Below are 27,630 nucleotides of genomic sequence, written 5' to 3' on the forward strand. Positions count from 1 at the left end.
AGATTGGGATCCCCTTATTAAAGAGATGAGATCCTCTGCCAGAGTAAGCATTTGGGAACTGGAACTGAGCCTGTGAGAGGGGGGCTTAACAGGCACAGACTTAGCAGTTTTGGCTGCTTTAGCCCTAGCAAAGGCCTTAATAGACATGGCTGCAGGAGGCCTAGCAGCACCACGTGCTGGGGTAGAGACATCCAAAGGGATGGTGTCCGATAATTCTTGAGAAACCACAGTAGTAGGCAAAACTTCAGAGGCCGATTCAACTAGGGTAGAAGGGGCCTCGGTGGTAGTCATGGATTCGGCTGGAGATTGACCCGTTTGCTCGGTTTCGGCCGAAACCGAGACACTCGCGGTTTGCTTAACCGTGGTTTCGGCCGAAACCGTGGACCGCGAGTGTCGGTCCTTTTCTTTGCGTTTCTTAACAATTTGAGTAGTCGGAGGATCCGACGGCATAATGTACGCAAAATCTGAGCCGAAAAACTGTTCAGCAAACTCCGACCGACGCCTAAGCGTTCGTCGGTTGAAGGAAGCACAGGTTAAACAAGCTGCTACGTCGTGGTCTGGGCCTAAACAAGGTAAGCAGTAAGAGTGGAAATCTTTATGAGGTATTTGTTTCCCACAAGTTAAACAGTTATTCACTTTTTCTGACATCGGCTGAGGCAAGAAAGAGTCCCCAACGGGGTACTTAGCTTTATAGAAGTCTTCGAAGTAGTATTCGGTAGTAGTAATCTCTGGATCTGACCGACCGGCACTTGCGAACAGCTTCTGCTTCGGGCGCCACGCGGCAAGAAAGACTGAGGAAAATGGCGTCGGCTGATGCCTTTATACCCGAAGACCAGCAGTGATGACGTCGGGTGAAGTGCGACACCAGCCGAGGCCAGACCCAGACTTTGGAATCCGGCCGACCGAAGGGCTGCCTGACGACAGGACAACCCATTTGTAAGGACTGCAGATGCATCCTTGAAGGACATCTAAATATCTACAGTAACCAATAAACTTACAGCAAGAGATGTACCCATAGTCTGTAATTGACTGGTGTTGGGACTGGTAAACTAAGATCAGGTGTACCAATGTAAAATAGAAGTTATGTTCTTACCATAACGTTCCATGTTAGTTGTCTTCTTCTCGCCTTCTTCTTGCTGGATGGGTTCGGAGCCAACCTCGGCTCCGACTCGGCCACTCTAAAAGCTCGAGAGTTGGTTCCATCGGCTCGAGGCTCCCCTTATATCCCACAATGCTAGGCGAGAGTTACCTCAGATCTCGTTTGTAAGCTAACCCCAGCTTATAATAGTAACAGAATAACTGTAAAACAAAGTCCACCTCTAACAACAGGAAGAAAGAAGGGTGACCTACATCCTGAACCAGGAAATATGCATAATAGCATATGTCTAAGAAAGAGGTGGTAGAAAGAGAGGTCACAATCACAACTCCTCTAGGTCTGTCCAGGCCAGGGGAAGGAGGGTGGACGAAGAAGAAGCGAGAAGAAGACAACTAACATGGAACGTTATGGTAAGAACATAACTTCTATATGTTAAGTTGTCTATCTCGCCTTCATTCTTGCTGGATGGGACCGCGTCCCTAGCACCTTGTCCCGGTGGCCTAACGGAACAGACTCCTGAGAACAGTGGAACCAAAGTTAGCTCTATGCCTAGAAGCTAAATCCAACTTATAATGAGAAATGAAAGTGTGAGGAGTAGCCCAAGTAGCCGCTGCACAAATGGTGTCAATAGGCAGTCTGTCTTGGAAGGCTAAAGAAGTAGCCAAAGCTCTGGTGGAATGAGCCTTAGGTTTATCAGGCAGCTTTTGATGTCTAATCTCATATACAAGGGAAATCAAAGATGTTAGCCATCTGGATAATGATACCTTTGAAACTGAAAGTCCCTTTCTGCTTTCCGCATAGGAGACAAACAGCTGATCAGATTTTCTGAACTGTTTTGTTCTATCCAAGTAGTACCTCAATTGACGGTGAACATCCAGGCAGTGTAATTTTTGTTCAGACCTATTGGAGTATTCTGGAAAAAGACAGGTAGATCAATGCTTTGATTTAGATTTGACGTCGAGACCACTTTAGGCAAAAAGGACGGGTTAGTTCGTAAGGATACTCTGTCCTTATGAAACAAAAGATAAGGAGGACGACAGCTGAGTGCTTGAAGCTCTGAAACTCTTCTAGCTGATGTAATAGCTACCAGAAAAGAGTCTTCCATGATAATAATTTTAAAGAACAGGAGACTGCAGGTTCGAAAGGGGAAGAATCAAAGAAGCAAGAACTAAATTTAGGTCCCAAGGAGAAGGAGGATTTCTTATAGGAGGTCTGAGAAGAAAAACTCCTTTCAAAAAGGCTTTGCAAAGCTTGTGGGACATTAAGGCAGATTCAGAAATACCCACATGAAAGTTAGAAATAGCTGCCAATTGAACTTTAAGTGTAGAGGGAGATGAACCTGCATGGAAGAGTTCAGCTAGAAAATCAAGGACTAATTGGATGGAAGCAGTGAAAGGATCTATGTCCTTTCCTTGAGCCCAATATGTGAAGCGTTTCCATTTACTCAAATAAATCTTTCGAGTGGAAGATTTATGGGAAGCTATCAAAATATCTCTGACAGAGTGAGATAATTGAGGAAGCCTGGCTAAGGTTGGAACTGGAGGAACCAAGCAGTGAGGTTCAGAGAGGGAAGGGAGCGATGAAACTGACCCGACTGATGGATCAAAAGATCTGGAACTAGGTCCAGATTCCACGGTCGCTCCAAGAGAAAACGATGTAGAAAGGGGAACCAGACTTGTCGAGGCCAGTAAGGAGCAATGAGGATCAATGAGGCCTTCTGAGCGATAGCTTTCTGTATCACTTGAGAGATCAGTGGGAAAGGAGGAAATGCATACAGAAGTCCCCGAGGCCAAACTTGGACTAGAGCGTCTCTGCTGGGTTGGCCTGGTAAAGGGAATAGAGTGAAATATTCTCTGCACTTGCTGTTTTGGGGAGTAGCAAAAAGATCACAGCAAGGCTGACCCCACTTGAGAAAAATTTCTCTCACTACAGAGTCTTTCAGAGACCACTCGTGAGGCATGAGTATAGCTCTGCTCAACCTGTCCGCAATTTGATTGGACTTTCCGGGGATGTGCGTTGCTATCAGAAACCGCTGAGAAGAAATCGCCCATTGCCACAGTCTGAGTGCTTCTCGACACAGGGGGTATGATCTGGTTCCGCCTTGTTTGTTGATGTACCACACTACAGACATATTGTCTGTTTGGATTGCAATCATTCCCAAGGGAAGAGAGTCTTGAAGGGCTTGCAACGCTAAAAGCACTGCTCTCATCTCCAGAACATTTATGTGCAAGTGGCATTCGTTTGGTTGCCATGTGCCCTGGACCATCCTGCCCTGATAATGCCCCCCCCACCCGATCAGGGAGGCATCCGTTGTCAGAGTAGCAACCGGAGGAGGTGGAACAAAGGGTCTTCCCGACAAGAGCTGAGGGGAAGACATCCACCACATGAGATGATTTTTGCACGCTTGTGATCATAATGGTGTGAGACATTGGAAGCTGCTGGTATGACCATTGAGTAAAGAGCATCCATTGAAGGATCCGCATGTGGTATCTGGCTAATGGAAGCAGAGGTATGGCTGCCATAATTCCCAACACCTTCAGAACTAACCTGGCTTTGATTCTGTTGTTGTTGAAAAGGAGTGATACCAATTTGTGAATGTCTGTTATTCTCTGATGTGCTAGTCTTGCAGACATGTTTATTGTATCTAGATTTGCCTATGTAGGTAATAGTACGACAAGGCAACAAAACAGACTTTTCGCAATTTATTGAAATACCCAGCTTTTGACAAACGCGAAAAGTGTAATCTCTGGCCATCAGAAGGAGATGCTTGGTGGGAGCTGTGAGGAGCCAGTCGTCCAAATATGGAAACACCTGGAATCCTTGTCGTCTCAGGTGAGAAGCTACCACTGCCATGCATTTGGTAAACACCGGGGCAGTGGTGAGACCAAAGGGCAGGGCCCTGAACTGAAAATGACTGGTTCCCAGCCTGAAGTGGAGGAATCTTCTGGAGCATCTGTTCATTTTTATGTGATAGTACGCATCCCGAAGGTCTATAGAGCACATCCAGTTTCCTTTGCCCAAAAGGGGAAGGATGGATTGCAGCGTGACCATCCGAAATCTTGTTTTCTTGACTGATCTGTTCAAGACACTGAGATCCAAAATTGGTCTCCAGTCCCCTGTTTTCTTTGGAACTAAAAAGAACCTTGAGTAGATTCCGGATCCTTGTTGGTCTGCTGGAACTGGCTGAATTGCTCTTTTGCAAGCAGTTTTGAAATCTCCAAAACCGCTAGATCCCTTTGAGCGGGTGGAACGTCTGGAAGGGATTTTTTTGACTGATTTGGAATGTGAAGAAAGGGGATAGAATAGCCTTCGGAAATGATGGACTGTACCCATTTGTCTTGAGTCAGGGATAGCCAGGCTTCTGGGTACAGTGACAATCTTCCCCGACTGCCTCGAAGATGGGCAGTCGGGCAACACCTCAGGGATGCTGAAAGGGCTTGTCAGGAAGGCTTCCCGATTGCCCTGGTTCTGAGGACCCCCTGCCCCTAGGGCGGCGTCTACCATTGTTATTCCGCCTCTGCCTCTGGCGGGAAACGACTCTGTCGCCAGACGAAGTCCCTTGAGATTGTTTACGGAACCACATCTTTCCACCTTTCTGGCCTTTGGGGTAAGGCCTAGAAGGAGTAGAAAAACGGACTCCGACGGCAGAAAGGGTCTTGCCATCAGTTTCGCACCTAGTCAAGGTTTCTTTCACTTGAGGACCAAAGAGGGATGATCCATCAAACGGGAGTTAGTGAAAGACGTCTTGAAGGGGTCCAAAATTGCATAGCCGCATCCCGGCATGCCTACGTAAGGCCACACCTGTCCCTGCGGCTCTGCTCGCTCCATCAGCCGCGTAAGAAAGAAGGCATGGAGGAGTTGGTTATGGAGTTAAGGGTAGCCAGCTGCGTGTTCATCTTATCTTGGAAACCCGCAGCTGTAGGGTCCTTTAACATTTCACTCGCTTCCTTGATCAAGTCCCTTTGAAGACGAGTAAAATGGCACAGGTAGTTCAGCGAACGATAGTAAATGTCGCTGACAAGAACATCCGCTTCTCGTACCTGTCCATGGACCTAGATTCCTTGTTAGGTGGATGGACAGGTACTGAAGGATCAGCTAGCTCCTTCTTAGTGGCAGCAGCTACCACCATAGCATCCACAGAGACTCCTTTTGTTAAGAACTGTTTGTCTGCTGGTGCTGTTATGAACTTGGAGGGTCTCCTGGGAGTGGGGTCCACTGAATCAGGAGCCGTCCATGCCTTCTTAGCAACCACCTGCATGAGGGGGTCAAAGGGGACACCCAGGAGGTGGAAGGACGAGAGCCAAACGCCTCAAGATACACAGATTCGTCCTCCGAAGGGTTGAGGGCTGGCCAATTTCCCCTCTGTTTCAGGATCTCCAGAATGTCTGCAAATGAGACAACTTCAGAAGGGGAACGGGGGGAACCCTCAGAATCATCCAAATCTGTGTCTGACGTGATGGACTCAGGTGAGTCAATGTGTTTCTCTTACACTTCCTCTTCCGAGGGGGCTCTTCTGCCAAATCAGGAGAGGCCTCGAAGAGGATGAAATCCCACAGGGGTTCCTGAGGAGCTGGCTCTCTGCGGTCCGGGATGAGGGAGTGAGTCGACTTAGCCTGAGGCACCATAGAGGGAGGGGCGGACGGAGCCGACTGTGGAGTAGAGCCAGGCTCTAACACACTCCGCATGACCTCGAATGCACCCCTGTCAGGCAGAGCCAGAGGTCCCCGCCCGAAGCTAAGAACCCCCCTCGGCACCGACAGTGATGGCTCCGAGGCCGATGTCGGAGCCGAACTCACCAGCGCTGAAGCACCGAGAGGGAGAGGGGGGGTCGGACAAGGGTCCGATGCCACTCACCCTCGAGCCGACGAGGGAAGTCCGGCGTCGAGATTCTTCCAAGGAAGAAAGCGGAGCCAACGACGGAGCCGAAGACAATTGTATCGGCTCCGACGCTATCACAGTCTCGGTTCCGACATGACCCGGCTCCGAGCTCAAGAGAGTCGAAGGAGGAATATGTTGATGGACCGGGGCAGGCATCGACTGATGAGTCGGGCTCTGAAGCATCTGGGCCAGTGCCTCGGACTTAAGAAGTCGACTCACTACCCTCTGAAGGTCATGATCCGACAGCCTCGATGACCTAGAGGAGTGAGATCTTTGGCTCCGTTCAGACAGCAGGGGAGATCCTGGAGCCGAATGAACGGAGCCAAGAGATGGTGACCTGGACCTCTTCCTAGTTGTCGGCTCCGAAGGTCTGGTCGGAGCCGACACGGAACTTCTACTACCTCGGCCCGCCGGAGCCGAGGAGCCACAGAAACTGTGGACTGAGACTTATCGGCTCCAGCCGGAGCCGATGAAGGCAGAGGTTGAGAAACCTTAGGTCTCGGCTCAGTTGTCGGAGCCGAAGACCTAGATGCCTTAGAGGGCTTCCCTGTTGAAACAGATAGGGAATCCTCTGGCTTGAGTAAGCCTCTTAGTACCAATTTATTTTTCTTTCCTGCAGGACCCTGGGGCTGAAGCCATGGCACACAGCACAGGAGTCCTGCAGGTGCAAAGGCCCCAGACAGTAGACACAAGAAGTGTGAGCGCCTGTCAGAGACATTTTCTGACAGCACGCATCACACTTCTTGAATCCGGAGACCTTTGCTTCTTTAGACATTTTTAAACAGGTGTAAACAAACACACACACAAACACACTAGTTACACCCTGTCAAGTTAAATTATAATAAAACCACTAACTAGGATTTTAAAATAAAGTAATACACATGCACTCCACTAGGGAAGAGAAAAGGCCTGTAGGCCCAAGGGAAGAACCTAAGGTTCTTGAGGGAAAAAAATGGAAATTTTTTTAGAAGGGGATAAAAATTTCTCTAAACTAAGGGAATTAAGTAAATATATTAAAATTAAAGGGGTTTTGAAAGACTAATTTACACAAGAAAAAAGTCACTTACCAAGAACCGGTAGAAAACCAACCTCGAAGCTGTAGCGGCAAACGAGATCTGAGGTAACTCTCGCCTAGCATTGTGGGATATAAGGGGAGCCTCGAGCCGGTGGAACCAACTCTCGAGCTTTTAGAGTGGCCGAGTCGGAGCCGAGGTCGGCTCCGAACCCATCCAGCAAGAATGAAGGCGAGATAGACAACTTAACATGTACATTTAACATTTAAACTCTCTAACACCTGGGGCTGCTTCTGTGTTGAGCCGAACCTGCCACTTCAATTCTTTCACTTCTAAGAGACAACTGTGATTCCCAAAAAGCCTATCTACTTCTTCCAAAACAATAAATTTAAAGCAAGACAAATTGCTACATGACAGGCTGCGTTTGCCAAGAGCATTACTGCAAGCTTTCATGTGAACTGCCGCACAATGTTCCTTCATACGGTCAGACAGACTCCTATATGTTTTCCCCAATGTAAAAGTACTCACGGGTGTCACAGATACTGGCATATACAACATTTTCACTTTGGCAGTCAAAATATCTCTGGAAATGGATTTTAAATTTACAATGTTTAAACAAATAGCTAGTGCCTACATGTATAAATTTACAGCAAACACATCCATCACAAGAAAACATTCCAGCCGATTTATTGTTGCAGCAAAGATTTTGAATTAAAAATGGTTGGTCATTTCTTTCAAATGAGAATCTTAAAGTCTTAGTTTTACTATATGAAAAAGATGGGCATTCAGCTAAGATGTTACCAAGTTCCATGCTACTCAAAACATGGATATATACACACACACACACACACACACACACACACACACACACATACATATATATATATATATATATATATATATATATATAGCTATACATATACACACATATAAATGATATATATATATACATTATATATATATATATATATATATATATATATACACACATATGTATACTATAGATATACCTATGTGTGTGTGTGTGTATATATATATATATATATATATATATATATATATAAATATATAGAGAGAGAGAGAGAGATTTTATTTAACATTTGTTTTCCGGGAGGAAAGTCCGACTTGGAGCCAAGACAATTTTCAGAAGAGGCCAGATGAGAAATAGTCCAGATGCATATGGAAGGAAGGATGTAATATGGAAGGAAACCAGAGCACCCAATGGAAGCCCACATGAACGGAGGGAGAAAATGCAGACTGCACAGAAGGCACCCAAGCCGAAAATCAAATGGGAGAATCTCTTGCTATGAGGTAACAATGCAACCGCTGCACCACTCCATATATATATATATATATATATATATATATATATATATATATATATATATATAAAACTATATGGATCTACTTTCAATTGACATAAGTATGATACACCGAATGCCAAAACTGCAAGCTCAGTACACCAAAAGCTTAGAATCACGAAAACTAAAAATGCTGAAACCTAAATCACCGAAACGCACGTCAACGGAACACAGTGTCCAAAAGAATAAACAAACAAAAACAACAAATACACTTCACTACATTATGCAGGGGGGAAAAGCCCCCCTGCACCCCCCACACCCCCACTACTAATATATACAAACTCAGAGATCACACTACATTGGGGAGAAGGGATCATTCCCTTAGCCCCACTGTACTGCGATCTCCAACAACTTTCTAAGCGACATATAACCTGCCATAATTAATGATTTACCTTCACAATATATTTCACCCAGGACTCCATAAGAGATTCTGAACAAATCCAAAATTGTACAGGCTGTGATGTTCATACAGCAACTGAAACTTCCTTCTAAAATTTAAAGCAGTATTCCCCTATTTACCATTCAAGTCGATTTAGCTGATTTGGGTTTCAGCATACTTAGTATTTGTGAAAATACGCTTTTGGTGCGGTGAGCTCTTGGTTTTTGCATTTAGTGGATCGTACTTTTGTCAACTGAAGACAGATCCATATCTATATATCTATATATATATATATATATATATATATATCTATATATATATATATATATATATATATATATATATATATATATATATATATATATATATATGTAGATGTATTCCACCTAAAACAGCTATAATGGAGCTTAAGAAAAATTCTGGGAAAAATAATCAGTTTTTAAGCAAGGAACATTACTTATAGGTGGGGAATGGAATTTGATTTGCAGCAGTGAACATGTGCCTGAGGGCCCAGAAGGGAAAATATAACAAATGAGGGTAGGTTTTTAAAGGAATTTATGAAAATATTTGGCATGGAAGATGTGAATTCAGTAATAGCAGTTTGGACTGAATTTACATATTATTCCTCAAGACAAAAACTAGGCTAGGCTAGACAGAATTTATATTTCACAGGAACATGTGCATTTAAAAAGTTGTTATGTACTTAACATAATGTTCCATCTGTGTTGTCTACCTCCATTTATCCTTGACAGATGGGTTTGGTTCTGATATCGGAATCAACTTGGCCATTACAATAGCTCACTCCAGGCAAAAACTCTCCAGTTTCACTTCTACCCACAGGCCCCCTCTAACAATTCTCTCAGATCAAGTTTGCAGAAAAATATATAAACCTATATACACATATACATATATATATATATATATATATATATATATATATATATATATATATGTATGTATATATATATATACATATATATATATATATATGTATATATATATATATATATATATATATATATATATACATATATATATATATATATATAAAAAGAAAGGAAGCCCAGATGGAAGGCATATCTACTGTGCTTGAAAAAATCGTAATACTTCAAGGATATATAATCTGCTCCACCAAAACATCTTTTTAGGTCGGGATAGAGGGAGGGGAGTTGAGGGTAAATGAAGATAAACAACACAGAAGGACTTCTTTACCTGATGTTCTCAATCTTCGTTTTATCCTTGACAGATGGGACAGAGTCCCCCACTTACCTAAAATCTCAGGTGGACTCATGGAAGGATATTCCTGAGGACCATCGAACCAAAGGACGATCTTCCCCTAGAGACCAATTCCAATTTGTAATGAGTAATAAAGGTATGGGGAGAAGCCCAAGTAGCTGCTGCACATATATTATCCATCAAAGCTCTAGATTGGAAAACTGCTAAGGTGGCTATACATCTTGTAGAATGTGCTTTCACGGGCTTAGGCAAGGTTAATTTATTCTTATCATAAATAAATGTAATGCCACCATTTAGCCAGCGTTACTTGCTGACTGCCTTACCAACTTTGCACTGGAAAAGGAAACAGCTGATTTGATTTTTGAATGTCTTGTTCTCTGAAGACAGAAACATAATTGTCTATGAACATCATAGAAATGTAAGGCATATTCCACTTTGGTTCATAGGTTCATAGATTAGTACTAAGCTACCTGCCCTTGTGAGCCATTTTAAGCTTAGCCAGTTATCCCTTGTGAGACTTAAACCCTGCACCTTGTGTTTGTAAGGCAAATGCCTTAACCGTTAGACCACCTTCCCAACCCTAATTTTCACAATGGTTTAGAAGAATATATTGGAAAGAAAACCAGTAAATTAGTCATTTGATTGATGTTAGCCTCTGATTCTACTTTCAGTAAAAAGGAGGGGGTTGTTCGTAAAGAAACTCTATCCTTATGGAAAATCAGATAAGGAGGTTCAAACGACAAGACCTGGATCTCTGAAACCCTCCTGGCAGAGTAATGGCTACCAAAAACAATGTCTTCCAAGACAAAAACTTCAGGTCACATTCCATAGAGGACTCAAAGGGTGAATGTATTATGGCTTGTAATACTAAGTTCATATCCAAGGAGTTGTTGGATCTTTGAAAGGGGGTTTTAGCAAAGGTGTACCTCTTGGGAATGATTTATAAAGTATATGAGAGGCTAAAGAATATTCTTCTAAACCATTGTGAAAATTAGAAATTGCGGCTAATTGTAATCTGATGGTAGAAGGGGAAGCTCCAGCATGGAAAAGAGGGGCTAGAAAGTCTAAAATATGTTCTATAGAAGCAGAAAAGGGATTATTTGTGTTTCGTGGGCCCAAATGGTAAATCTATTCCATTTGCTAGAGTACAGTTTTCAGGTGGAAGGTTTATGAGCCGAAAAGAAGATGTGGCTTACTGGGGAGGAAATATTAGGATGCCTGGCAACTAATGGAATTAGAGGAACCACACCATCAGGTTAAGGTTCAAAATGTCTGGGTGAAGCAAGTCAGTCTGGATGGGACAGAAGTTCTGGAACCAGGTCCAGAATACAAGGTGGTCAAATCAGATAAGGCCAAAGAAGGGGGAACCAAATCTGTTGAGACCAAAAGGGTGCAATGAGACTGTAGAGGGAGAGCGTTTCTGGGTTACTTCCCGGGAGGGGGAATCAGAGTGAAGTAATTGCTGCACTTGTTGTTTAGGGGGGAAGCAAACAGGTCACAGCAAGGTCGACCCCATTGACAGAAGATCATTTTCACCACTGTTGGATTGAGAGACCACTTGTGAGGCTGAAGGATACATCAGCTCAGCTTGTCACAATCACACTGGAACTCTCCAGAATGTGCATTGCCATCAGAAAGTGGTAGGAAGAGATTGCCCACTGCCACACTCTGAGGCCTTCTCGACAAAGGGGTTAGGACTTGGTTCCTCGCTGCTTGTTGATGTACCAAACTAATGACATATTGTCTGTTTGAATTGCAATTGTTCCCTGAGGAAGAGTTGTTTGAAAGGCCTGCGACGCTAGAAGCACCGCTCTTAGCTCTTGGACACTGATGTGCAAGTTAGCCTCTAATGGGGACCAAGTGCCTTGGACAGTCTTCCCAAGAAAATGCCCCCCCCCATCTTGGGGACATCCGCAGTCACTATGGCCGTGGGCTCTGGAAGAACAAAGGGGCAACCGTGGAGAATCTGTTCAGAATCTATCCACCACAGAAGATCCCTCTTGCAATAATTCATGATCAGAATTTGGTCTGAGAAGGGTTGGTGAAGGACAGACCACTGAGAAGCTAGTAGCCATTGCAGAATTCTCAGATGAAATCTGGCTAGTGGTACTAGAGTTATTGATGCTGCCATCGACCCTAGAGCTTGCAAAACTAGTTGAGCAGGAACCCTCTGTTTGTGGATTATCTTTTGAACTTGTACTATTATTCTCTGAAGCCTCCATAGAGGAAGAGATGCTACAGTTGTTGCCATATTTAGTACAGCCCCTATCTTCTTCTCTTTCGGCTGTTCCCATTAGGAGTCACCACAGCAGATCATCTGTTTCCATTTCTTCCTGTCCTCTGCATCTTGCTCTGTCACACCAATCACCTGCATGTCCTCTCTCACCACATACATAAACCTTATCTTAGGCCTTCCTCTTTTCCTCTTACCTGGCAGCTCCATCCTTAGCATCCTTTTCCCAATATACTCAGCATCTCTCCTCACCATATGTACAAACCAACGCAATCTCTCCTCTCTGTCTCCAAACCGTCCAACCTGAGCTGACCCTCTAATATACTGACTCCTAATCCTGTCGATCGTTGTCACACCCAGTGCAAATCTTAACATCTTTAACTCTGCCATTTCCGGCTCTGACTCCTGCCTTTTTGTCAATGCCACCATCTCCAACCCATACAACATAGCTGGTCCCACTACCCTCTTGTAGGCCTTCCCTTTCACTCTTACTGGTACCCGTCTGTCACAAATCACTCCTGACACTCTTCTCCACCCATTCTACCCTGCCTGTACTCTCTTCTTCACCTCTCTTCCACATTCAACATTACTCTGAACTGTTGATCCCAAGTACTTAAACTCATCCACCTTCACCAACTCTACTCCCTGCATCCTCACCATTCCTCTATCCTCCCTTTCATTCAAACACATACATTCTGTCTTAGTCCTGCTGACCTTCATTCCTCTCCTCTCTAGAGCATATCTCCAGGGTCTCCTCAAACTGGTCCCTACTCTCACTACAGATCACAATGTCATCTGCAAACATCATAGTCCATGAGGCCTCCTGTCTGATCTCATATCTGTCAACCTGTCCATCACCATTGCAAATAAGAAAGGGCTCAGAGCTGATCCTTGATGTAATCCCACCTCCACCTTAAATGCATCTGTCACTCCCACTGCAGACATCACCACTGTCACACTACCCTCGTACATATCCTGTACCACTCTTGCATACTTCTCTGCCACTCCCGACTTCCTCATGCAATACCACAACTCCTCACTAGGCACCTTATCATATGCTTTCTCCAAGTCCACAAAGACACAATGCAACTCCTTCTGACCTTCTCTATATTTCTCCATCAACACTTTCAGAGCAAACATCGCATCTGTAGTGCTCTTTCCCAGCATGAAACCATACTGCTGATCACTAATCATCACCTCCCTTCTTAACTTAGCTTCCACTACTCTTTCCCATAACTTCAAGCTGTGACTGATCAGTTTTATCCCTCTGTAGTTAATACAGCTCAGCAAATCACCCTTATTCACAGCCCCTATGAATTCAAAATTTTGTCTTGGGTGTCAAACGTGATTTCTTGAGATTTTCCGCAATCCCCAGATAAGCACAGACATTGAGTGTGTAATCTCTGGCTACTATCAACTAACTCCTGGTCAAAGCAGTTATGAGCCAGTTGTCCAAGTACAGAAACACCCGGAATCCTTGCAGTCTCAAGTCAGCTGCTACTAATTCCATGTATTTGGTGAACACCCTGGGGGCTGTGGTGACAGCAAAGGGCAGTACTCTGAATTGGTAATGACCGGCTCCTAGCCGGAAGCGGTGGAACTTTCTGGAGCATTTGTCCATTTCTTTTGAGCACATCCAGTCATCTTTTTTCAGAAAAGGAAGAACAGACTGTACCACGACCATCTATAACTTTGTTTGCTGAACAGATTTGTTCAGCACACTGAGATCCAAAATCGGTCGCCAGTCCCCTGTCTTTTTCAGCACTAAAAATCTAGAGCAGGTTCCAGATCCTTTCTGATCTGTCGAGATGTCTTGGGTGACTCTCTTGTCCAGCAGTTTTTGAATTTCTTTCACTGCCAAATCCCATTGATTGGGTGGAACATCAGGGATTTTCTTGATTACAGGGTGAGGGTGAGAAATGGGAATGATACAGCCTCTGGATATGATCCACTGTACCCAGGAATCTGTTATGTTTAGCCAGGTGTTTAGGTGCAAGGACAAGTGTACCCCGACTGCCTCCAGAGGAAAACCTGGAAAAGAATACCTGAAGCCCTGGTTTTGCAGACCACCTCTGCTGTGAGGGCATCATCATCCTTTTTGGTTCCCCCCTCTGTCCATGGCAGAATTGCCTCCACATGCATCCTGGAAAGGAACTTGAAACTTTTTGAACCACATCTTTCCACCACTCCTTTGGTTACTAGAGAAGGACCACTGGGGGGTGGAGGAATGTATGCCCACAGCAGAAAGGGTCTTACCATCCTTCTCACACCTGGATAAAGTCTTTCTGATTTTAGGGCCAAACAAAGATGTTCCGTCAAAGGGAGCACTGACAAAAGAAGACTTGAACGGTTCTGCAAAGTCACATAAGCACATCCAGGCATGTCTCCTTATGGCTACACCTGTAGCCATTCCTTTCTGCTGTTTGAGCAATCAGCCTCATGGATAATTTAGACACAGACTCCAGGGTGGGTAGCTGGGAAGCCACTTTCTCTTGGACTCCCACAGCTACAGCTCCCGCCAGGGTGTCTGACAATTCTTTAATCAGATCCCGTTGGAGTCTCGTGAAGTGTGCCAAAAAATTCAAGGACCTTATAGCGATGGTCAGTGAAACATAGACCCATTTCCCAAATCTGTCCATAGCCCAAGACTACCTGTTGGGCAGACAGAGAAACTCTCCTCAGTAATTTCCTTTGTGGTGGCGGCCACTACGACCATGGCATCCACAGCTAACTCCTTGGCACAGAACTGCTTATCCTCAGGGACAGAAAATATTTTATCGGGTCTCTTAGGGATGGGCTCATTGGCATCTGGAATCTTCCATGCCTGCTGTGAAATCAGCAGAAAGAGTTAATCAGCGGGTGGGGTCAACCAAGAGGTAGATGGGTGGGTGAGTGCTGAAAGCCTGCAGGTAGACAAATTCCTCCAGTGAAGGGTTTTGGGACTTCCAGTCACCACTCCATTTTAAAAATTCTAGGATGTCTCCAAATGAGGCATCTTGAGGAAGTGACAGTGGGGATACTTCCCCTTCATCGAAATCTGTGTCCTTGATAACTGATTCCTGGGAGGAATCCAAGTGCTTCCTCTTGCACTTCTTTTTCTGTGGGACCTCCTCAGGGGGATAATCTGGGGAGGTATCAGAAGAGGACAGAACCTGGGTCTGGGAAACTTGAGACTTTTGCACCCACTGTCCCAGTGGAGACGCAAGACGAATAATCGAGCTAGAAGGGGGTACTTGTTCTGAGGGGCAAGGCACTGACCGAGTCACTGTGAGCGGACCCTCTCCATAGCCTCGAAGTATGGCTCCCCTGAAGAGGGAAGGGAGCCCGGAACCAAGATAGACTGCCTCGGGACCAGGGTCACTCCCCACTCCAAAGAACCGACCCTAGAGACAGAAGCCGGTGCTGAACTAACTCGAGCAGAAGCCCAGAGAAGCAGGGACTGCATTTGAAAAACCTGTAGTTGTGACCTGCCCCATGGAACCGAAATGGTATCTACAGCTCCAAAAGGTCTCCAGTTCCAAAGCCACTGAAGAGCTCAGGGGAACTACCAGTCCTGAAGATGCGAATAACTCTGGAGCCAGTACAGTCAGTGCCGGGAAATATAAGACCTTGGAGGAGGTTAGAGGAGGAGTTAATTTAGTAAAAGAAGTTTTGGTTCCAAGACCTAAAGGGGTCAGAACCAAAAGGGGGCCTGAAAGTCCTTTAGTCCATAGAATTTTATTCACCAGCCTCTCCACATCAAGTTCAGACAGACTTTTGGTGGAGCGGACAGATGAAGTTGAAGGGGACTTGGGCCTCTGCAGAAAAACTTCTGGAAGCTCTCCAGTGAAAGGGTCAACTGAAGGGAATAAGTTAAGCTACTAAAAATGTCTTTAGTCACTGTAGGTGGAGCAGTATTTTTTTCCTACAGTGGCACCTTCGAAGTTGAAGGACGTAAGATAGCAATCTGTGCTTGAGTATTTTGTTGACACCGGTGTCTCACAGGCAGAGGCCTGCAGTTCCGTAGAAAGTTTTGGAACAGAGGGTTTCAATTTCTTTGCTTTCACAACAGATGGAGAGGTCAGAACTGAGAGATTTCTTTTCTTTCCATTGTCCACTAAACACAAAGACGAAGGGGGAGGACATGTTAGTTTTTGCTTTGCTCCCGGAAGATTAGGCTTCACTAAATGCTGAGGGAAACAAGCTCATAGTTCATGGCCTTTCAAAATAAGCTTATTGTGCCTTTCAACAAGGGCTTGATGGATAAAAGCATCACATATGCTGCAGTTCTCTTGTAAGAGAATGGAACACCAACGATGGAGTTTTGTGGCAGCACTTCTGGAATTTTTTTTAAAGCCAGAGGCACCCCTTACCCATCTTAGCCATACCAACAAAGAGAGAGACAGCTGGAAGACAGCCACTTACACTTGCACTCACACAAAAGAATTAGAAAATACTAACAGAGTGACAAAAGAGAAGTTTTTTTTTCACATAAAGAGAGGAGGAGAAAAAATTAACAATGATAGTCATAGAAAGTACAAAAATATGTATGGGGAAAGGAAAAAAAAATAGCAAGACAGTGGGAAGGGAAACTATCAACAATGATAGTTAAGTGAAATACACATACACGTAAAGGGAAAGAGTATTAACAATGATACTATAAACTTACACTACGTGTAAGAAAAAAATAGGTACAGAAATAAAGAGAGAGAGAGAGAAGAAATCTCTGAGAAATAAAAAGAAAGAATTTACCTAAACTCATTGAAACTCCAGCGCACTGGCAAAACGCAACCATTTCGGAAAAAGGCAAACAAGATTTGCTGTAATTGTGAGAGAGGGATTGTGGGTAGAGGTGAAGCTCAAGGGTTTTTGGCTGGCGTGAGATGTAGTAACGGCCGAGTCAGTTCCAATATCGGAACCAAACCCATCTGTCAAGGATAAAATGAAGATTGACATCAGATCTGAAGGTCTTGATACACAACCAATAACTATTTCATATCACACACCAATAATTATTAAAATAAAAACACAGGGTAATAAAATAAAAATGAGAAATTGGTGCTTTCCCACCTATCTGCTGAAAAGAGAGGAATTTAAGGAATGGGTAGTGGAGATTATTTAGGAGCTATTCGAGCGGATAAAAATTACATCTGAAAACACTAGGGTGCAGGACAAAATTAAGGTGGAGTTTAAAAACAGGGTGGAAATAAAAAAAGGGAGCTATGGTTAAGTAACAAGAATTATTTAGAAGGACTAACAAATGTTAAAGTATTACCCGCAGTGGTGGTGCTGCGGTAGCGTTGCCGCCTCACAGTAAGCCGTTGTCCGGTTCAATTCTCAGCTACAGCATCTTCTGCGTGGAGACATGCATGAATGGGCGTACCTTCATTGAAGGTTATGCGTCAGGGCTGGTAACTCAGCATGTAAAAATCAACTACCAATCATTAGCAGACCGGAGTTCCGCTGTGGCGACCCCTAACCGGGAAAAGCCGAAAGACACAACAACAACAAATGTTAAAGTATTGCAGAATAAGGGGAATCTCACAGAACAAGAGGAGGATCGACTGTAGAATGCCAAGCAGAAAACAAGGGATTACCTCGATAATATACACAAGTTTAAAAAGATTGCTGTTAAACAACTGTCTTTTGAAAATAACACTGGAGCACAAAAACTCGGAGAGGAGATAAAAAATTGTGATGTATAACCAATCTACAGGAAAATCCCCAGGAACAGATGGCATTCCTGTGGAAGTTTGAAAACTAGGAGGAAAAAACTGATAAAGATCTGGAAGGTTTTGTTTAACAGCATTTAAAAAGAAAAGTACTAATATCCTGGAAGAAAGTAATGGCACCTGTAATACCTAAAGAGGGTAAAGATCCATCACACCCAGCTTCATACAGACCCATTTCAATACTAAACCATGATTATAGTGTGTGTTCATGTCTATAATGGCTAAAAGAATGGCAAAAGTTATGCCAAAATGCATAGATATGGATAAATGTGGTTTTGTGGAGGGGAGGCAAACACTTGACAACATTAACAGAACACTGATGATCCAGAGGGAAGCAGATTGTAAGAAAATACTATTGCTGTTGGTGGGTCTGGATGCAGAGAAAGCATTTGACAGAGTAAGCTGAGACTTTATGAGCAGGGCAATGGAACCATTTGCATTTCCTGAAAAAAATTATAGGGTTGATTAGAAGGATATATGAGTGATCGGAGGTGAAAATTAAAGTATGTGGGGTCCTCTCTGATCATTTCTGCTTGGGCAGAGGAACCAGGCAGGGTTGTCCTCTTTGTTATTTGTATTACATTTAAAACCATTGGCAAAGAAAATAAGGGACTCAGAAATTCAAGCATATAATTGGTATGATAGTCAGGAAAAGCTAGTTCTATTTGCAACTGACATTATTTTATACATGACAAAACCAGAGAGACATTGCAGTGTTGTGAAACATTTTGAGTCAATTTCAAATCTTTTTGGGATATAAAATTAATGAAGCTAAAACAAAGGCAATACCAGTAAATTAGGTACCCACATATGAATTGGTTCAGCAATATCCATCTTTATGGGGACATGATAAAATTAAGTATTTAGAAGTATGGATTAAAAATGATTCTGGTGTGGCAGGTAAGGATATGTGGGAAGACGCTAAACAAGATAATACAAGAACTGAAAAAATGGAAGCTTTGTTAGGTGGATATGGATAGTAAGATACAAACAGCTAAAATATGTTTAGCCCCAAAGCTGAAAGAAGTCTTATACACAGGTCAGGCATATTTTTATCAACCAACGAAGATATTTTTATCAACCAACAAAGAAGTTGTGGACAGCAATTAATAAAGATCTGAAGGACTTGATCTGCGAGGGGTAGATGGCAACAGTCAAGTGGGATAAACTGATTCTTCCAGTATAACAGAGCGGATTGGTATTACCCGATTTGAAGGTATTTCAGAGCTACACATATAGTACAAACAGAAAACTATAATTCAAAGTGGAAAAGGAAGATGATGAAACGGGGGAAGCTCGAAACAAGGACAGACTGGGATTTTGGATGCAGGCCTTCAAGGAGAACAACAATCATCATACAGAATACTATATTTATGAAGTAGTACAAAGTACCCTAGGAACTAAGCATGATGGGGAATACAGAAAGGAAATTCTGCCGATAGAGATGACTGCAATTAGGGACACAGATAATAGGCAAGAGGGGGCTGGAATTTATTGTTGAAAACTGGCAAAGGAACCAAGGTATTGGGAGCAATAACTAGAGAGGGAAAGCTGATAGAATGGGAAGACACCCAAAGATTGCCTTCCCTATCAAGGATTGATATCAGAGTATAGGCAAAGAGAAAGAAATGGGGAGGGGGTTAAATGAAAGACCATTATTGGTAGAGATTTTAGTATAATCTAGAACAGAAGCTGCCATTAAATAAAGGAACAATTAGTAGACCATATAAAATATTGCACGGTAACTGAAAGACTTAATCAGAGGAGGTTAGAAAGGATTGGGAAGAGAGACTTGATAAGTAATTCACAAAGAAACAATGGGAAGATATATGTATGTCTCCGAAATATGCAACAAAATCTAGAAGATTTAGGATTTTTGCTTGGATATGTTTACACAGATATTTTTATACCCCAAAGTAGACTCCAGAGATTTTTTCCTCAGGTGGACAGAAAATGTTGGAGGTGTGAGGGGGAAGAGAGTGGTAACTTGGAATATGTTTTCTGGGAGTGTGGCGAGTTGGTGCACTTTAAGGATTGCACTGTCAGAGATGCTGGGTGGGTAGATTAGTGTGATAAGGGAGATGATTTTTCTGAGCTATGATACAGAATCAGAACTGTCTAGACATGGTAAGGCTTTGCTGTGTCTAATTATGGTGGCTGTCAAAAAAGCAATTACTAGAAAACGGAAATCAAAATCTAAACCAACTACACTAGAAGTAGTGAATATATTTAACAGAGATACAGCAAATGGAATTGAGAGCTTTAGAAAAGGGTAGGAGCAAACTACATGGGAAAAAATGGGAATTGTGGAAACAGTGCATACGGGGGGGGGTGAGGTTTAAAAGAAGGTAGGACAAGCTATGTAACACTTGACTAAAAATGACTGGTAGATTATAAGTGATGCATAATGTTTGCAACAGGGACTGTTTGATTATCTGTTTACTCATCCTATCACACATTCAGACCCCAAACTGTGGGCAGCAAAGCCAAAGGAGGTGGAGTTTCAATATATATTCAAGACACACACACCTCCAGGCAAGTCAAACAGTAGGACGCACAGGTGACACTCCAGGTGCAGTTAACCACTGACAAGACCCCCATTCAAATTATAGCTAGCTACAGGCCCCCACACTTGACTCAAGATGCCCACTCCACCTATATGGACTTCTTCAAATCTATCAAGATTCAACATTTTACCCTGATCTTGGGTGACTTTAACTACCCAACCATAGACTGGAAAAACTACTCATGCCAGAACACAAATGCCCAGAGATCAACTGTATCAATGCAAATGCCTTGGAACAACTAGCTGATACCCCCACAAGAGGTGATAATATCTTGGACTTGGTATTAACCAACATGAGTAACCACTGTAGCACCCCTACAGTATCATCCTCCCTGGTAAGATCCAACCATAAAGTGGTCACTTTCGAAGTCACCATCTCCCCTGAACCCCCTATAGCGGGGGTCAAACAAAAAAACTTCTCTGAATCTTATTACAACCTCCTGAGGGATGGTATAAACAGTTTCACAGCCCCCTCCCACACTGTAGGAACTAGCACCAATGTCAAAACCTACACGAAAGTATTATACGAGCATTTATATAGATGCATTGAATCAGGAATACTCGACAGGACAAAATCATCCACCGCAAAGAAGAGTAACCCTGTCTAGTGGACATCTGCAATAAACAAACTATATAACAAAAGGAAAAAATTACTGTCCAGGACCAAGAAGGAGCAGGTGCCCAATTGGAAGCAATCTCTCCTTACCCTGAACAAGCAAAAAAGAGCACTAGTGAAATCATCTAAAGCCAACTTCGAGTCCAAATTGGCCACATCTACTGTCAGAAGACCTTCTTCATATATGTCCGAAATCTCAAAAGAAGCACCCAGAACTGTTCAGAACTGGTGGTCAAGTACACCACATACACAAATGCTGTAGATATAAGCCAATCTACTGGCTGACAGATTCAGTGAAAACTTCTCCTCTCCTTCCCCCCCCCCCATCAGTAAACCAGGACATCCCCAGAACCTGCCCCACCCCTTATCTCTAGGGAACAGGTCATCACTGCCCTCTCAAAGGCAAAAAATACAGCCTCCATGGGACCCAATAACATCCCTGGCTGCATCCTGCATGAACTCAGACATGAACATGCAGCATCATTAGGCACCCTATTCAACCAAAGTCTGAGTACTGGCTTTGTCTCAGCTGAGTGGAGGACAGCCACTGTCATCCCTTTACACAAAGTTGGAGCATCCACCGATCTGGGAAATTATAGACCCATCAGCCTAACTAGCCTGATCTGCAAGGCCATGGAACGGATTATCATGGACCTCATTAACAGGGATATTGGCAACCTCCAAACACTCGACCCCACACAATTTGGCTTTGTCAAGGGGAGATCATGTCTGCTAAATCTATGCAACTTCTTTGAGACAGTCACCAAAGCCATGGATGAGGGGAAGATGGTGCACACCACCTACCTTGAACTGGCCAAAGCCTTCAACACTATTCCCTACTCGGGCATAGTAGATAAACTCTCGCAACTAGGCATCAATCCATATGTTACCAGATGTGTAGCAAACTGACTCATTGACAGAACCTAACTAATCAAAATAGGGGAAGCCACATCAAGCAGTTGAACTGTAACTAGTGGTGTACCCCAGGGATCAGTATTGGGGCCTCTGTTTTTTGGGATATACTTCTCTGAGGTACAGGCCAAAACCAGTTGACTTTGGCTGACCAAGTTTGCAGATGACTGCAAGCTGGGCACAGTCATCAATTCCCCAAGTGATGTGGACGTCCTGCAAGAGGGTCTCACCTAAACAAATGACTGGTGCCAGAAACATGGCCTCAAGTAGAATGCCAAAAAATGCATAATCATCCCCTTTGAGGAGAATAACATCCCCACATATTATCACATTAATAACAATGTCCTAAGTACACAATCAGTAGTGAGGAATTTGGGCACCCAGGTTTATAGCAACCTGAGTTTTGACCACCATGTTGCTTCTGTTGTACGGAAAGCTTTCTACATGGCCCACCTCATAAGTAAGGGTATCTCATCCAGGGTCAAAGAGGTCATAACATCCCTGTATTCTTCCCTTATAAGGCGAATTATTGAGTACAATGCCCGTTTCAACACGTACCTCGCAAAGCACGTGCAGCAGCTGGAAAGAGCACAGAGGTTCCTCACCAGGAGAATCCAGGGCCTCAAATATATACTCTACATAGTAGGCTAAAAGCCTTATCTCTCTACTCAGTTTCATACGGACTCCTCAGGGGTGACCTCTGTTTGGCATATAAAGCAATCTCAGATCCCACCTTGATGGAACTGCTGCATATCTGCAAGTCAAGCTCCATTCGAGCAACCCATACGCATGAACTCAACCTGGTTTTTGATATCAATAAGACTTGTAGACAGGACAGATTTGTGTCCCAGAGACTCCCCATCTGTGGAATAGTCTCCCTCTCCACATCAAGCAGAGTACCTCATTATCCCTTTTAAGTGCAACCTGGATAACTGGATGGGAAATATAAAATACACCCCTGGGATTCCACCTGTGTCCCTACTGGACAGGGACTTTGTGTGCTGACTTGTCTAAACATGGGCTAAACTCTTGGCTAGCCTTATAAGGACCTCAGGGCCAACAGCCTAGTAACCACCTATGATTCGACGGTTTGTGATATAAAATGCTTGCAACTAGAATTGTGTCAGTGTGGTCTGTTTTCATTTACATAAATGTATGATTGCCTGTGCTGGAATTGATGGTTTAATAAAGATGTTTCTTGTTTAAAAAAAGGTAGGAATTGAATAATTTATGTAATGTTGCTTAGATTATATGATATATACAGCAATACATATGGAGTACAATGTTTGTAAATGTGAACTTGTTAATACAGTTTGACTACTTTCATATATAAGTTTGTCTATGTCACAATGATAATTCAATAAAGGTGTTTAAAAAAAAAAACAGTGCCTTATATAGGTAACAAACACCTCAAAGATAAAATTGCCCTAGAATCACTATCACTGAAGCAATACCCAAGCCCCTGCTGCTCTAAGAGCAACTACGTTGCGAGCTGAGCAGCATCACTCTGTTGGTTAACCTAAGAGTACACAACGTATAGTTACCACTTATTCTCTGTGCTATTAACAGAGTCCAGTCTTAATTAACCAATTCCTTTACCTGATCAAACTTGTAGTAAGAATCTGATATCATGGATGGGAAGTTTCCTATATGACAACCACTTAATCCTGAAACACACAAATACTACAGGTGAGAGATGTAGTTATACTATGAAATGGAGCCAAGACTCATACAAACTAAATGCTAAACAGATTGTCTGCATGCACACACATCACTTCCCTTACTAAATAAGGATTTGATACATAAAAACATATATGGAGATACTCACTAGTAACTTACCTAAAACACAGAGGCTTCCCAAATGCCACCTTCAGAAACCACATATACATACAACAAAGCAAACGACCACCACAACACATAATAATACACAACAGTATCTCAACAAGCAAGCCCAAAAGGTAAAACATGAAAAAACCTAACATACTGGTCACAGGAGACACATGGATGTCCCCCCTCACCAGGATGGATAAGGAGATGGTTACATTTAGGTGCCAGGATCCATCAGATCAAACAAACACTCAAGACACTCAGCCACAAGTAGCAGTACGACTCTGTCATAGTCCATGCGGGTGTGAATGACCGGAGACATACCTCCCTGGACTATATGAAGAGAGACACGATTGAGCTCTCAGATTGTGTGTCATAGGCAGGCATGAGCCTAGCCTTGAGCAGCATTCTACCTTCACAAAGGATGATGCCACAATACAAACAAAAAATGACTAACAACTGTTTCAACTTCTGGTGACAGTCCAAGGGGATCCAATATTTCTCAGCCTGGGAGGACATGAATATGCTGTTTTGCCAGAGATGTCTGTACCTATCTCCTCTAGGCTTTTGGATACTGCCAAAAGCTTTAGCCTATAGTGCCTTTTTAAGGCAGCATCACAGTAACCAACCTCCCAACTTAACAAAATCTTCTCTTGATAAGCTCAAGGTACTGCTTCTCAATGCTAGTAGTCTAAACAAGAATGTGCACTCCCTGGAAGCCCTCTTCACCTTGGAAAATGCTGCTGTCTTTCCAGTCATGGAGACAAGGTTCAAAGCCATGAAAAGTACACCGGCTGTGTAAGGCTACAACACCTGCCATACATTCAGACCACCAACTGAACAAGAAAGGTGTATCCATCCTCATAAATAATAAGTACACCTCAGCACTGGTCAAACAGTATGACTCTCTTGAACTACTCAATGTCCAACTAACCACAGGCAAAATCCCCTCCTACTTCATTGCTAGCAGACGTAATATTCACTAACATGGGAGAATGTTGCACTTCCCTCACCCCACCCCTTGTGTAAACATCCTTTCTGGTAAGAACCGACCACAAAAGGGTCTCCTTTGATATAAATAAGGCCAGATACTCCAAGCTCAAAAACTCTACAAAGAATTTCTCCAAGACAAATTATCTCCTACTATGCGATGACATAAGAAATTTCAAAACTCACCCAAACACAAAAAACATAGAATCTTGTGCAGACAGGTGTACACTAATGCCCTGTCTAGCCACTAAAACAGTTGTACAGAATCAGCAGTACCAGACTAGATTAAACCCAGGTCTTGCCAGAAAAACAGGCCACCCTGACAGACCCCCGGTATAAATAGGCTATACAACAAAAGAATGAAACTAATATCCAAAACCAAATGAGAACAGGCTCAGCAGCAGCAGAAGGAATCCCTCATTAGTCTAAACAAATCATAGATCTGGTTACATCTTCAAAAGCAAATTGTGAAGCAAAAATAGCTTCCCTAGCCAAGGAAAATCACAAAGCATTTTTTTAACTACATCCAAAATCGTAAAGGGAATACCCAACTATGCACAGAGCTGGTTATGGATGGCACCACTCATACTCAACCAGAGGAAATAGCCAACCTGTTAGCTGACAGATATGCATCCAACTTCACCTGCCTGTGCCCATCAGTCATCCTCCAAAGTATACCTGCCACCATTCCTCAGCATATTATCTCAAGACAACAGGTCATCTCTGCGCTAAGGCTAAAAGTACTGCATCAATGGGCCCTGGCAACATCCCAGTTTACCTTTTAAATAATTTAAAACATGACCTAGTAGACCTTCTTGGATCCCTATTAAGCACAACATCCAGACAAACTATGTTCCAACATAATGGAGGACAGCAACAGTCATCCCGCTACACAAGGGGAGACCATCAACTGACCCAGGGAATTATAGACCCATAAGCCTGATTAGCCTCATCTGTAAGGACATGGAAAGAATTATCATGGACCTTATCATCAACAAGGACACATGTAATCTCCAGACTTTGGTTCCAACCCAGTTTAGATTCGTTAAAGGTAGATCATGTCTATTAAATCTGGTTGATTTCTTCAAGAAAGCCATGGATGAGGGAAAAGACTATGCATACCACTTACCTTGATCTGGCAAAGGCATATGACATAATTCCCCACTTAGGTATAATAGAGAAACTGTCTCAGCTGGGCATAAACCCCGAAATCACCAGCTGGGTAGCCAAATGGCTCACCAACAGGACACCTACTGTCAAAGTGGGTGAATTCACCTCTAGCAAGAGGCAGTCATCAGCGACGTACCACAGGGTTCTGTACTAGGTCCTCTCCTGATTGGTATTTATTTCTTAGAAGTCAAGGCAAAAGTAGACTGCCTTTGGCTGACCAAGTTGGCTATGACTGCAAATTAGGGGCAATCGCTGAATCCCCAAATGATACTGATATACTGCAAAAAGGATTAACACAGACAAATGATTGGTGCTAAAGCCATGGATTGAAACAAATGCAAAAAAAAATTCCTAATTATTCTCTCTGGGAAAGCAAATACCCCAACTAATTACAATATAAACAGCATCCCCCACTAACAATAGCCTTAGTGGTATGTGATACGGGTACTCAGGTTGACAGTAATCTGAACTTTGACCACCGTGTATCCACAGTGGTGAGAAAGTCCTTCTATGTGGCGCAACTTGTAAGCAAAGGCATGGCATCCAGATCAAAGAATGCTATAATTCCATTGTACTTGGTTCTCATAAGAGCAATATAATAGAGTACAATGCACCATTTTGCATATACCTCACCAGACATCTGCACCAGTTGAAGCAACCTCAGAGGTTTCTCATTGTGAAGAGACAGGGTTCAGAAAACCAGCCTAATACAGAAAGGCTGAAAGCCCTATCACTGTATTCTGTCTCCTACAGACTACTGAGTGGCAATTTGCTTCTGGCCTACAGGGCAGTCTGTGATTCACAGCCCTAATGGAAATGTTACGCATTCGTAAATCCAACTGCATGAGGGTCACTCATTCCAGGGATCTTAACCTAGCCTTTGACATAAATAAATCATGTTGGAGAGGTAGATATATCTGTCTGAGAATACCCCTTCTCTGGAACATGCTTCCCATTCACATGAAGTAAAGCCCTTCCCTGACCCTCTTCAAGCACAACCTAGATCAATGGATGGGCAATCGTAAATTTACTCCTGGGGTGGCACCCATGTCCCTCACAGACAGAGATAGTTAGCATTAGATACCATACCAGAGGCTTATAACTTTGTGCACTTTGTTCACCTAGCTATTGAAAATTGGGAAACGGTGGTTAATTATGACTAGGTTGTAAGGGGCTCTTGAGCCATTAGCCTAGCAATCTCCTATGAAATAAGTAATAGTGTAAATATTATTTCTTGCACATTTGAGGGTCTTGGCCCATTAGCCTAGTAATCTCCTATGAACTAATTAATAGTGTAAATATTATTTCTTTCACACTGATTGCACCCACTGTTCCTCACGGGCTGTCTTGTGTATAATCTGTAATTGTAATCAGACCTAGAACTATATTGCTTTGGCTGTATTCAGTATCATCCTGTCTTCAGTTAGGTTACTTTGATTTGTTCTGTGATGTGTACTTGGTTTTGTTTTACTTACCCAGGCTGAGAATGAAATGGATCCTTTGTAATGAGACCACTTCACTAATTGCTAAACAGAAAATAAACACACTTCTAAACTCAGTATAATATTTTTTAATGGACTGTCAACATATATCTCAGAAGGGACATGGACATATGAAATCCTATAAGTAATATATTTCACCT

General features: G+C 43.1%; 1 protein-coding gene across 2 annotated transcripts in view; it reads right to left on the reverse strand.

The window, feature by feature from the left end:
* Window positions 1–27,630, reverse strand: part of KIAA1671 (KIAA1671 ortholog) — a 2,688,721-nt gene that overhangs the window by 1,396,741 nt on the left and 1,264,350 nt on the right. The window lies entirely within an intron of this gene.

This window comes from Protopterus annectens, chromosome 4.part0 (genome assembly GCF_019279795.1).
Source record: "Protopterus annectens isolate FY-2018-M chromosome 4.part0, PAN1.0, whole genome shotgun sequence".
Classification (NCBI taxonomy): domain Eukaryota; kingdom Metazoa; phylum Chordata; order Ceratodontiformes; family Protopteridae; genus Protopterus; species Protopterus annectens.